Source organism: Pinus tabuliformis, chromosome Q (assembly GCF_031772625.1).
Source record: "Pinus tabuliformis cultivar Carrire ecotype Pingquan chromosome Q, CPIR1, whole genome shotgun sequence".
NCBI lineage: Eukaryota > Viridiplantae > Streptophyta > Pinopsida > Pinales > Pinaceae > Pinus > Pinus tabuliformis.
The window spans coordinates 611,156,927-611,170,884 of NC_142296.1; the positions used below are offsets into that span (position 1 = coordinate 611,156,927).

Consider the following 13,958-nt stretch of genomic DNA (forward strand, 5'->3'; position numbering starts at 1 on the left):
GAAAATTGTTGTTTCTGAAGATTAGGGGTTCAAAATCAAGCTTAATTTGAAGGTTGTTTGTTATGTTAACTTTTTTGATGTGGCTTTCTCTGGGGTAATGATCTGATACATTTTACTAGTCTTTCTATTACAACAAAATGTATTTTGGTTCTGTACATCTTAAGCAACAGAATGCTGCATTTGCTTTTGTGTTTTACACCTTTTTGGGGGAACATGATCTTGTATTCAGAACCATAGCTGCATTTTCTTTTGTGTTTTACAACTTTTTGGGGGAACATGATCTTGTATTCAGAAGCATAGCTGCATTTTATTTTGTGTTTTACACCTTTGTTTTGGGAGAATTTGATCTTGTATTCAGAAGCCTACCTCGATTTGCTTTTGTGTTTTACACTTTTTTTTTGGGAACTTGATCTTGTATTCAGAAGCCTAATTTGAAGGTCATTTTGACTGTTATTTTTTTCAATAGTCTGATAGTTTACATGATCTACTTATGTAAAACCCAAAGTAGTAGAATGCTAGGTATTGGAATCTATCGTTTTATGTTTTTTTAGTTGCAACATGATTTGGTCAAGAATGAGTTTCATTAATATCTGAAGAAACTACATGTTCATGTATGATAATAAACACCAAAATGATATTTGGATCTCTTGTTTTTTGGTTTTGAACTTTTGATATGTTTTTTTGAAGGACATACTGAAGATTACATGCTTAATAATGCAATAAAATATCATGTAGGAGACTACTGTATTAGGATATATTTTGTCTTCAATTTGGATGTTTTCTTCAGTGTCTTGTATTCAGAAAATGTCAACTTCAATGTGCAAGACGTTTACAATGCATTCTGATAGTGCAAGAAGTGCACTTTTTGGGGACTTTTTTGGTTATTCTGATCACAATTCTTTTCTATGGGTTACGATGGATGATTTTATATGTATTTTTGCAAAGGCCTTCGTTTTATGTCTTTGTTCCACTTCAAGCTCTGGTGTATGACACAGAGGATGGGCTCCTATGGGAGAGATGTCCGATTTGAGACTCAATTTTTTCTAGTTGAGGGTAGTGAAGGTTCACCTTTGAGCACTGGTGTGGGCGATGGCATTGGAGAGCCAAAAATCTATATTGTTTTCTTGCCACTATTGGAAGGATATTTCAGAGCAGTTTTGCAAGGAAATGAAAACAATGAGCTTGAAATATGTCTGGAAAGCAGTAATGCAATTCCTTGGAATAAAATAGGCATTCTGATTTTCTCTTGAATTTACTTCGTATTTGGAATTCCAAGAGATCCTGCTGTTGAGACAACTCAAGGAGTTTATTCATTTTTTGTTGGTGCTGGAACAGATCCATATGAAGTGATTACTAGTGCAGTAGAGTGAGAACGTTTCCATGTTTCAACTTTCTTATTTAATTTCATCTCTTTTGGAACTTTTCAGATTTCAGTATCAATGTTATATGATTAACATCAATTATTGATAATGCAGGGTTGTTGAGAGGCATTCTAAAACTTTCTTATTTAACTTTCTCTCTTTTGGAACTTCTCATATTTTAGAATCAATGTTATATGATTAACATCAATTATTGATAGCGCAGGGCTGTTGAGAGGCACTCTTAAACCTTTGCCCATCGTGAAAGAAAGATGGTAATTTCTCATGGAATTGAAGCTTGGTTCTTTCCAATGGTGTCTGAATTTGTTCTGTGTGCTAAAACATTTAGCTCACCTTGAATTTTAATTGAGAATGACACATATCCATGTATTGTTTTACTAAGTCATTATAAGTTCTCGCTAGTTCTCTGTAGTCTTATGATTTGAATATTTCTCTTGCAATTACTTGATATACTCAATTGGTTTGGGTGGTGTACATGGGACACATTTTCCACAAATGTCACAGCTGAGGGTGTAAAACAAGGTTTAGAAAGTTATATTATTTTTCCCACCCCCCTTTTATGTTCTGTAATTGTATATCAACTCTTGTCGAGATGTAGTTACACTGTGACCTTATCCTAAGGGTCCAGTTCCAAATGTTTGTGATTTTTTTGTATTTCTTTAACAGTCTAGAGAAAGGGGGCACCCCTCCAAAGTTTCTACTTCTTGATGATGGCTGGAAATATGTTGAAATGGACTCTAATGCAAAGCCTCCTCCAGTTGGAAATACAACAAAGTAGGTTTGACCTTCTTTTTTCTTCAAATATGACATTTGAAGACAATAATTCATCTCTCTTTGAAATCTGAAGATAATTTCCTTTTGATCCTGAATCTTCTTGCAATATGAAGATAATTTCCTTTTTATTCTCAAAGTTCTTATAATCTGAAGATAATTTCATTTTGATGCTCAATTTTCTAGTGGAACTCTAAACATTCTATGGGCTCATAATTCAATTTTGCAAATCAGCTGACACATGTAAAAGAGAATTATAAGTTTCTAAAAGATGGAAAGACTGGTCAAAGACAAGAGGATCCTGCTTTGGGCCTTAGACACATTGTTATAGAAGCAAAGAAGACCCACAATTTAAGGTAAGCTACCTTAGCTGTCCATTAGGAATTACTCAATTATACTCCTTATTTATCTATATGCTCCAAACCCTTCATTCTAGCACTTGCCTCCTGAATTCATAAGCTACATTCTTTGTTTAGTGACTAGTCGATATATTTAAACTATAATTTGTATATGCAGACTACTTTCCTCCATAGTTGATTTGGCATGCTACTTTGTTCTCAATTTATATTAAATTTGTATTATTCCAGGTAAATTTATTTTTGGCATGCTATCACTAGTTACTGGGGAGGAGTGAAGCCTGATGTTTCTGGAATGGAGCATTATAATTCAAAATTGTCGTTCCCTATTTAGCCTCATGGGATTCTTCTTCACCAACCAGACGAGGCATTAGAATGCATAAAATTAAATGGATTGGGCTTAGTCCATCCCAAAATTGCGTTTCAATTTTATGACGATGTCCACTCGTATCTAGCAAGTGTTGGCATTAATGGTGTCAAAGTGGACGTCCAGAATATTATCGAGACATTAGGTGTAGGCCATGGTGGTCGTGTTAAATTGGACAGCCAGTATCAGCAAGCAATGGAGGCTTCTATTGCTCAAAATTTCCCTGATAATGGGATAATTTCTTGTATGAGTCATAATCTTGATGGTCTTTATAGGTCAATGCCATAGAATTGTGTATGCTTGCTTGTAGTAAACAAACAATCTGACCAATATTTTCTCTCCCTTGACCGTAACAGTAACAAATTTGTATTTAATTGTTTATACAGTTCCAAACAGACTGTTGTTATAAGAGCCTCTGATGATTTCTGGCCAAGGGATCCTACATCACATACCATTCATATTGCTTTTGTAGCCTACAACAACATTTTCTTGGGAGAGTTTATGCAACCTGATTGGGATATGTTCCATGTAATGCCCCTTATAATATATCTAATGTCTGTACTTCCAAGTTTATTTTCCGAGCTTCAAGTCTATGAGCAGTAGCTGATTATTATATATTTAGGCCGATAGGCCTTTCTTTTAAATCAGTTAACCTCACAATTTTGTCTACCATTTTTACTGACTTGTGACACCTGTCTAATAACTCTATCTTTATTCTCATGATATCTGTCATTACGCCTATGATTTCCACCAACTCCATTTTTAGAACTTCACACTCTACGAGCGAGTTCCATGGCTGCGAATTCGTCGGGTATAGCCACAAAGAAGTTATTATTTGCTACACTTGTTGTCTTCGATGGACTCTACAATCAAACCTTTGTACATAATGCAAACCAGGGCATTCTTGGGAAAGAGAATGTTGAGAGTATCGGCGATTGTGATAATGATAGGCAAAATGGGGTATCCATCCATGGACAAAATTATACAAATGAGGACCCTATGAACCCCTCCATTGACAAAAATCAACTCACACAATCTACAGGTCAGTAGAGATGAGAAATGAAGGGTTTCAGGAATAGGAAGATGGTGAAAAACAGCCAGGATTGGAGGCAGAATCTTCTTCATCCTCCTTTGAGCTACGAGTCTATCGACAAAGTAGGATAGTAGGGAGAAGAAAAATTTGGATAGATCCAGTGTACCAAAGCTAGTGCAGAAAATTGAAGAGAAGCTTAATAAAGGATATATTAAAGGTTGACTGCATGATATGATATGAAATAGTTGGACGATCAGCGGAAATTTGGTCTTGTGGTAGTTGTTATGCCATTTTTCACCTGCATTGTGTAAGGAAATGGGCAAGAGCTCCATCCTTTGTAGATTTGTCTGTTGGGTAGAGTCAGGGTTCCAACTGGAGATGCCCTGGTTATCAGTTTGTGCAGCTTTCACTCCCAGATCATCTTCATTACTATTGTTTTTTTGGGAAGGTGCAAGAGCTAGAAGTAGAATATTATCTCACTCCACATTCATGTGGAGGACCATGTGGGAAGCCACTTGAAAAGGAAAAGAAAACTCCCAGTTGCTCACATAAATGTACTCTGCAATGTCATCCAGGGACTTTCCCACCTTGCTCAGTAATGGCTCCCCCTAACGTTGCCCGTGTGGTAAAACAACAATTACAAGGAGATGTTTTGATCATAAATCAATTGAATCATGTGGACAGTGCTGCAAAAAGCCTCTCAAATGTGGACACCATTATTGTGACAATGTCTGCCATGAAGGCCCATGTGATCCTTGCAAGGTTCTAATAAAATCTTCATGCTTTTGTGGGGAAAAGGAGGAGATGATACTTTGTGGTGATATGGAGATCCAAGGGGAAATAGACTGGAAAATTGGTGTATTTGCATGTAAGAACCCGTGCATGAAAATCCTTTCCTCTCAGAATCATAAGTGCAACAAGATATGTCATCCTAGAGAATGTGGAGAGTGTGAACTATCACCTAGGAAGGTCAAATCTTGCCCCTGTGGTAAAACTCAGCTGCAAAATCAGAGGAAGAGTTGTATGGATAGTGTACCAACCTGCTCAGAGGTATGTGAGAAGCTTCTTCCATGTGGAAAACATTTGTGTATAAATTTCCTCCTTGTTTGGTTTCTGTTAATAAAAAATGTTGATGTGGATCATCATCTAAGACGGTCCCTTGCTGGAAGACCATGGTATCCGTCGAGGAGAACGATGAATTCACATGTGAAGAGCATTGTGAACAAAAGAAAAATTGTGGTAGACATAGATGCAGTGAAAGAGGCCTCCCTCTTGGAAATCGAGGGGGTTCAATTAATCATTTAGGTGATTGGGATCCACATTTATGTCAAATGCCCTGTGGGAAAAAGTTGCAATGTGGGTAGCATTTTTTCCAAGAACTTTGCCATAGTGGCCACTATCCACCCTGCCTTGAAACTATTTTCACTGATATTTCTTGTGCATGTGGGAAGACCTCAATTTCTCCTCTAGTCCCTTGTGGAACACCCATTCCTTCGTGCTCATATCCCTGCTCCATTCCTTAGACATGTGGTCATCCTGCGACTCATGATTTCCATATCAGGGATTTCCCTCCTTGTATTGTTCCTGTTGCAAAAGAATGTGTAGGGGGTCATGTAGCTCTAAAAAATGTGCCATGTGTTTCTCAGGACATTAGATGCAACAAGCTCCATGGGAAACCACGGCAATGTGGAATGCATGTGTGTACTAGGACATGCCATCTACCTCCATGTGACTTAGTTTCCAAGGAAAATTCATCATCAGTAAGTAGAATCTCATGTGGGAAACCTTTTGGAGCTCCTCGGAGAGATTGCAGGCATACTTGTACTGCTTCATGTCACCCACCTCTTCCATGCCCTGATACTAGATGTGAATTTCTAGTGACTATTACTTGTTCATGTGGTCGATTGACTGCAAAGGTCCCATGTGATGCTGGAGGCAACAATACCAGAGCTGATCTTGTCTTTAAAGCCTCTGTTCTTCACAAATTGCCTGCTCCTCTTCAGCCAGTGCAGTCAAAATCAAATAGAGTGCCTCTGGGCCAGAGAAAGCTTGCATGTGATGAAGAATGTCTAAATTTGGAGAAGAAGAAGATTTTGGTAGATGCTTTTGGCATTTGCACAACAGTTGATCTGCTAGGGGTGAATGAACAAATTTCAGAACTTCTGGCTGAGTTGATCAGGAGAGAACCACAATGGGTTTCAGCTGTTGAGGAAAGGTTTAGATACTTGGTTTTGGGGAAAACAAAATCCCACTCAAGCAGCATTCATGTGCATGTTTTTGGTCCTATGCTAAAGGAAAAAAGGGATATGTTGAGACATCTTGCAAAAATATGGAACCTCTCCATATATTCAGCTGGATGGGAACCAAAATGTTTTTTGGTCATACAGACTACACATAAGTCAAGATCCCTGTACGTAGCATAATGCCCAAAGGGTCACTTCCTACCATAGGGCCGGTGCAAGCTCCACCTTTCAATTCAGTTGTAGATATGGATCCTAGGCTTGTCCTTGCGTTGTTTGATTTACCAAGAGAACATAAGTGAGTTCCCTGATTTTGAGATTTGGAGGCGAGTGTGAACTTGTATGGTTAAATGACAAGAATGCATTAGCCATATTTACAGATCATGTGAGGGTTGCAACTGCTCTTAGACGTGTGGATCATGCTTCTATATATCGAGGTGCTATTGTAGTCCCTCATAATGGTGGATTAACCAACCACAATGCCTGGGCAACAAAAGATGGGACATCAAAAAAGGCTAATGCATGGAAAAAAATTAAAAATGAGCAATAAAGTGTGTGGATGGAGGATTCATGGGGGAGGATTGGTCAAGTGTTGAAGTATCGAGGCCAGTATGGAAATTCCAGAGAAATCCTATTTTAACAAGAATAAATCCATATGGAGCTCTTGAGAAATATAATGCAGGAGAGACTTGGTCAACTAATGTAGCCCAACCATCTTCCAAGCCTCTAACATCTATGGGTTCCACTGAAGTTTCATCCTCTCAAGAGAATCAAAATAAGTACTCTTCCAGTGAAGTGGATGATTGGGAGAAAGCTTTTGATTAGGCTATTTGGTTTACCGTTTTTCTTTGGTTATATAGCTTGCGAGGAGACGCAAAACATTTTGTCTCCCTTTGGTTCTGGTACAGGATCTATAGTTCAAATGTTTCAAGCCTAGCTAGCGAGTTTTAGAATTTTAAATTAAGATGTAGTAATGGGATACATTCTTACTCACCATTCTTTTGAGATGGGTCGACAATTTCGGAAGCAGAACACAGTTTGGTCCATTGAGTCTTCTTTTCTTGGTTTACATCGATTTCACAATAATTGTGGAAAGTACACTTGTACACATGGATTCCTATTATGATAAACGTATTGGTTTTTCAGAGTCGATTCCCTTGATTTAAATTATGGATACAAATATTTTTTCATGCTTAACTGCAATATATTATGCTTTCTCAAGTAAAATAAACCTTTATTTTGTGATAAAATTTATTGTCAATAAGATACACTAATAGTTTTACCATTTTAGTATTGAATTTATTAAAATTCAAGTTAATAGGGTAACCATTTCCAGTATTAGTCCTAAAGTTTAACATTACAATTCTGTTTTTGGTTATATACTAGGAACTTTCAAACAGGCTTCAAAGCCATGGATGTGCTTGAATTTTGACATGATTTTTCATCTAGCCTTGGGAAGGAACTCTAATCTCCAACTGTTTCCTACTATAATTTGTGATATTGTTGATGTCCATGTATTAATGGTAAAGATTCTAGGAAAATAATGTTGTTACAGGACTGCACAAGGAACATTGGGAAACTAAGTCTAATATCAAGTTGCCTCCAGAAGCTCTTGAACCTTGAGAAGCTTGGAATTCTAAATGAGGAGCTTTGAATTCTAAATTGAGGTTCCTGTTGTAAATTTTTTCAAGTGATTGTTTCACTCTTGGGTGTTGCAATGGAAATATTAATTCGTGAGAATTATATGGGAAATATTTCTTCACAGGTCCTGAGAATTATTTGGGAATCTTGCTTCACTGGTATAATAACATTTCAAACACTAAAAATGGCCAACCTATTTCAGCAACCTGACACTGTCTCATGTGTTGATTGATTGTTGCAAAAATACAGGCTTGGGAAGTAGCGCCACAGAGAAGTCAGCGTTGACAGAAGCAATGGTGGTTAGTAGATTTCTAAATTGGAATTTAAAAAACATTGAAAAATTTTCTGGTAGTCACAGGATGCTTCTCAAATAAGAGAGCTTCATCCCATCCCCATCCTCAAATTAAAGAATTTTACCTCCTACCCTCACCTTTCACCCTCCAATAATAATAGGAATGGTTGATATTTTCAGCTCAAAAAATAACCTTTTGAAGTACCTCTACATAGAAAATTATATTACCTTGCATTTCTACAAGCTCCCTAGGACCTTTGTAAGGACTTTTCTGAAGCTATCTGTCTCACTTTAGTGGTTAGTAACCTCACTTCCTTTCCCTGGGTCCTCCTTGGTCCTTGGTGAAGCATCTAAAAACCTTCATGGATCAGGGCCTAGTAGAGAATGCTTCCACCCCACCAGGGAATGGAGAAGCCCAGTTCTACAAACCATTCCCTGTAGTGGCACCATGACCCTACCTAAGATGACACCTTCCACCCTTAACCCCACCTCCACCCTTCTCCCACCCTCAACTCCACCCCCACCCTTCCCATTCTAAGAGAGTTCTGCTTATTATTACAATTTTTTCAGGAGGAAGTTCTGATGGTGGACACTGCCTAAGCAGGATGGCTTGGGATAGCAGCATCACACCAAATCATAAGGAGTAAGTAATAAGAAATCTGCAGAAGAAAAATGGGCTAGAAACTCAAATAAGCCCTTTGGTTTTGAACTGATTTTCTGATTATCATTATGTTTATAGAGCAATGCAGATTGCTAATGCTCTGAGAGCTCAGATAGAAGTTCAGAGAAGACTCCATGACTAGCTAGAGGTATGACAATTTTTTTTCTTCTGAAATTATGCAAATCGATGAACATAATATCTCTCCCCTGTTTCAGTTACCTGATGACTGAATGGAATCTATCTCTTGTAAATGTCAATGTAGGTTCAAAGGCGCTTGCAGTTGAGAATAGAGGTGCAGGGTAAATATTTGCAGACCATATTAGAGAAAGCACAAAAGACATTGGCATCAGAAGCATCGACATCAACATGCCTTGAAGCCACAAGAGCCAAGCTTGCAAATTTTTTCTCCAAGCTTCCTACAAACAACGTGAAGCCAAATTACTCTCCAGTGAAAGTGACTCCATTGATGTACATTCATAGACAAGATCATGGGGACCTAGAGGTCAAGCCCCACCTTAGAGATCGTTGCTCTCAAAATTAGTTTGCAGGCCACGACATGGAGCAAAGTCTGAACGAATCTGAGAGTCCAATTGAGAAGAAAAGGTGGAGAAATTTTTTCCATGAGAGCAATGGAGAGAATTCCCCTACCAAGCTGCGAGAATTGGGCATTTATGCCTCTGCCTATAAAACAAAAGAAGAACAAGAAGAAGTGGAATAGCTCATAAAGCCCACTACTATTGAAAGGCCTGCTGCAACTAGAGCATTAGTGGATGAGAGAATGGCCATGCTTGTACAGTCTAATGGCCTTTCTTTAATCCAGGCTGATCATGAACTGAGACTGTACCATCCACATTCCATGTTGGGCAATTGTTGGAAGGTGGCAGAAGGATTGGATTTGAACAGGAAAGGGGAGGGATCAGTTTCCCAACAGGGAAGAGAGCTGGATATCAATGCATCTCACTCTCAAAGCAGTTGTTTTTCATGCTATTTTTGTAGATTTTGGTCTTATCCCATAACTAATCTATCTATATATATTGACCTCTTGTATGGTATGGGATATCTAGGCTGGTATCAAGCACACCCATCTATTTGAGATATGTGATCAGATAATGTTTTGGAAGCTACTTAGCTACCTATATATTTTAATACATCCTGTACTTTGACCATTATACCTATATATCTGGGTTTTCCATGCTTAATTGGTACTACAAATATCTGAAGATTATATATTCAGACAACAATCACATGAAACTCAAAGAGCTTTTATAAAGAGAACCCTGACATTGATGAAGTGTCTCTGAGTGCAACACTTAGTGAATAATTATATGAAAATATAACAATTAAGATGATAGAATTATGAAAACTACAAGATAATAACCTACTTGGTACGACCTAGAATTCATTGTTCAATTTGCTTAGGACGCAGGCATCAAAATCTAAATACATGCAACATTTTCTTTTTCAGTCCTTTCACACACTTGACTAAATCTATAGTCTCAGTAACTGTCAATCTCTTCTCTCTTGAATATAACTTTGAAGCAACCTTTATTCCTGGAACATAGTTTTCTATCTAATTTTTAATATAAATCCTTAAAGCATTTTAAAATATTAATATTTTATATGTTGAAATTTGCAGTTTAAATTTTTTAAGTAACAAAGATTTCCTTCTAAAACTAATTTTTTTATTTCTTTAATGGAGATCTCCCTACCCTAGCTAAAACTATACGTTACCTAGTTTCTCCCAATACAAATAATCTTCACTATATAAAAATATAACTAAGACATTGACTCTTTTTGAAGGCACACCATAGTTTCTTTGAAATGGAAAAATATTATTAAACTCTGCTTAGCAACTTACTTTATTGATACAAAGTATGGTTTGTTTGTTATAGTTGATGGATAATAGTTTTGTTGTGATAGTTGATTTGATGTTAGTGAAAGCGCTGATTAAAAAACATAGTTAAGATATTGATTCATTGAAAATGACAAGTATTGGAACTTTGTTCAACATATTACTTAGTTATTTAAATATAAATATAGTTTGATGTCATAGTTGATTTGATTTTAGTGGAAGCTTATCAATCTTATAAAGGGAAAGGTATTTCAATTTTTTAATTAAAAATTAAGTTTGTTATTCAATATAAAACTCTTTGAAACCTATAAAAAGGAATCTCTAACATAACAAAAGTAGAAAAAAATTGAATACTTAAACTATGATATTTTAAACATTTAATTGGTTGGAATGTACATAATTTTTTTTGGTTATAGGAAGGAGATTTTAATTTTAATGTAAACAACATTTTAATATAAATTAAAAATATAGTTTAAATGAATTAAGATTTATTGTATTTATTTTATTATTAATATTGATATATCTTTTAATGTATAGGAAAAATAGATAAGTTTTTATTTTTATTTACAATTTTGAAATAAAAGAAATTAAAAAAAATAAAAATTGTAGTCATCGCCATCACCGGAATAGGATGAAGCATCCAGACGTGTTAGTTGTATAATGCTTAACTAAAGTGTGTCATCTTTCTTTGGAATCCCAGAAATTAAGCAATGACCCAGTTTAAAAATCTTTTTTTAAATTTAATTTTTAAATATCTATATATAATAGGAACACTATTTTTTTTGGAAATTTGGGAAAACATATATAATAACATTTACATATGCTCGAGTGTATTGAGGTTGCAGATAGAACTTAACCTGGTATTATTTTGTGTTTAACATTTGTACAAGCAAAATGCTAGACACAAATGAGGTACTGCCAATACTTGTTACAAAAGATTACTCAAAGCTAAGACATTGTATTATAGAAAATGTAGAAAGATTACATGCATATGTGCTTTATGATGTATTAGTTTCCATTTGTCACAAAAATGGGACAGGAAGGAGCATCTGCCCAAAAAATAGAAACTAGATGTCTCCTTGGAAAATTCATTACATTTAACATAGAGAATGACCAAAAGAGAAAAACAAGAGAAGTAAATGTATGTTGGCAAAACTTGTTCAGATGTCCATAAGATTGTCAAACTCATGGATATAATCTTTTATGTGTTATTTTGCATTATGATGTACTATGAAAACCTGGAGATATGATTTCCTGCCTTCACTATTTTCATTAACTACACTCCCCTCAGATATATGACCACCATTTTATTAAAAAAAAATGGTGATACACAATAGTCAATGTGAAGCTCAAAGACAATTGCATCATCCAAAATTGAATATTCCAAACCAAAGTTCACTTATTATTTTCTTGATTATGGAAACCAAAGTACAATTTTTTCATTTGAGAATCCTATCGGCCTTTCTTTGCACCTTTTGGGGAAATTTCTAGTTATAATACAAAGTCTTCATCCAATGGGTGAATACCATGCTGCTGCCCGAGTTGTTGGGGGGTGCTCAATTTATGTCAAGTAGATTTTTTGATTGGTTTTAGTCCTAATGGCTGCAAGAGGTATATTCTACAACCTAGATGGGGGATATGTCCATTACTTTGTGTGTCCATGCATGAGTGTATGCATAATGTTCCAAATGACAAAAAAGGGAAGATTCTTTCTTATGATGGATCCATCTTAAGCTCGGGATCTATTTAGTGCTAAGAGGAAGTAGAAAACTCAAGGCACAAACCTCAATGTGTTTGCATCTTGAAGGAATTTTTCACTACGTTGTGGTTTGCACCTTGAGTATGAGGAACCACTACAACCAAATAGATAGGTGGATTAAGTTGTTTCTGCTTTGCACATTTGACCCTTGTTTTTGTTTTGGAGCATGTTGCTCTTAACCAATCTGGTTATCCGGGGCAGTTATGTTTCTTGCTTATTATATAGTTTTTGGGGTAAACATCCACGAGGGATTTGAATTGGTGACTGAGTGTCTTAACAGTGCATCTATTCACCGTCAATCCAAAGCCTTGTGGGCATAGTTTTGCTATACTAAATTAATGACAATTTGTTTTTTCCTTGGATTGATATTGGCAACGACAAACCTAGTGAACATGACTTTGACTTTGACTAAGGTATACATTATATATAATTAATATGTATATATACATATTAATTTTTTTGTCCCCTTGTCTTATCGAAAGTTTCATCTTCCCTAGACATTGGAAATATTGATTATTGTGTGCAACAACTTCTAGAAGTTGCAGAAAATGATATCATGGGAGAAGTCGCCGAAGAAAAGGAAGTTGAAAAAATTTCCTTCAAAGTGAAGGAGACAAGGAGTACCAAATATTTTGAAAGTTTGCAGTTAATTCCTCAGAGTATTACTTTCTCTATGCATGCTAGTACATTGTTGGTAAATGTTAGATGCAACCTTCATAGAACACTTACACCAAAAGAAAAAGTTAAGATTGAGTCCATGTTACACTATTTAGCAACCAATCTCTAGGCTAATGCATCATTAAGTCAGACAAATTTATATCTTTTTTGTATATGGATTGATTGAGGATGGTATGGAGGAAGAAAATATGGGTAGGAAGACTGCTTTGTTTATTAAACCTAGCCTAACATCTTCAAGATCATTGGACTCATATAAAAATTCAATGAAGGGACCTACTGATTATAAGCTAGATACACCCAATAGGTATCTAATTTTAGTGTTTTCATTGAGACTTCTTGAGAACCATATGAAAAAACTAAAAGTAGCTAAGAGTGATTAATATTTAATAGTGATGTTAGACCCTTTTATACAACTATTAGGGCATTGTCTCAAATCTAAGTATGAAGGAGTTATATCACATTTTGTGAAATGTTTGGTTTGACTATTGAGACTTCCCCTTCCATCTATTGATATTCACAGTAGCAATATTACCTCCTTAGATTTTAAATGGTCCTAACATCAGGAAAGAGTGACAGTGCCTTAATGCAGTCTTCTATTGATTTACTTGTTATGCTTTTGAGACATGCAAATACAACCATCTCAAATGATCCATTAAAGATGCTTCTCCAATGTCCACTCTTTATAAATTTAGAGAGTATCTCAACTATCATTGCACTATCACTTTTGAAAGAAATTGTTAGGTGGAAACTGTTGGTTCCAGATCTGTATGATTTAGTCACTAGAGTGGCATGTTTGATGGTAACTAGTTAAGCTCTTATGATTCTCCAACAATGTAGTCAAGTTATTTTATAGTTTCTTCTTGAATACCCTCTTGGTGCCAAGCGACTGTAACAACCCTTGGATTTCTTCGTGATTCGCCATTTTGTAC

General features: G+C 35.9%; 1 pseudogene; it reads left to right on the plus strand.

Annotated features, from left to right (window-relative positions):
• Positions 1-8,028: 8,028 nt before the first annotated feature.
• Positions 8,029-9,833, plus strand: LOC149220924 (uncharacterized; annotated as a pseudogene).
• Positions 9,834-13,958: the final 4,125 nt, after the last annotated feature.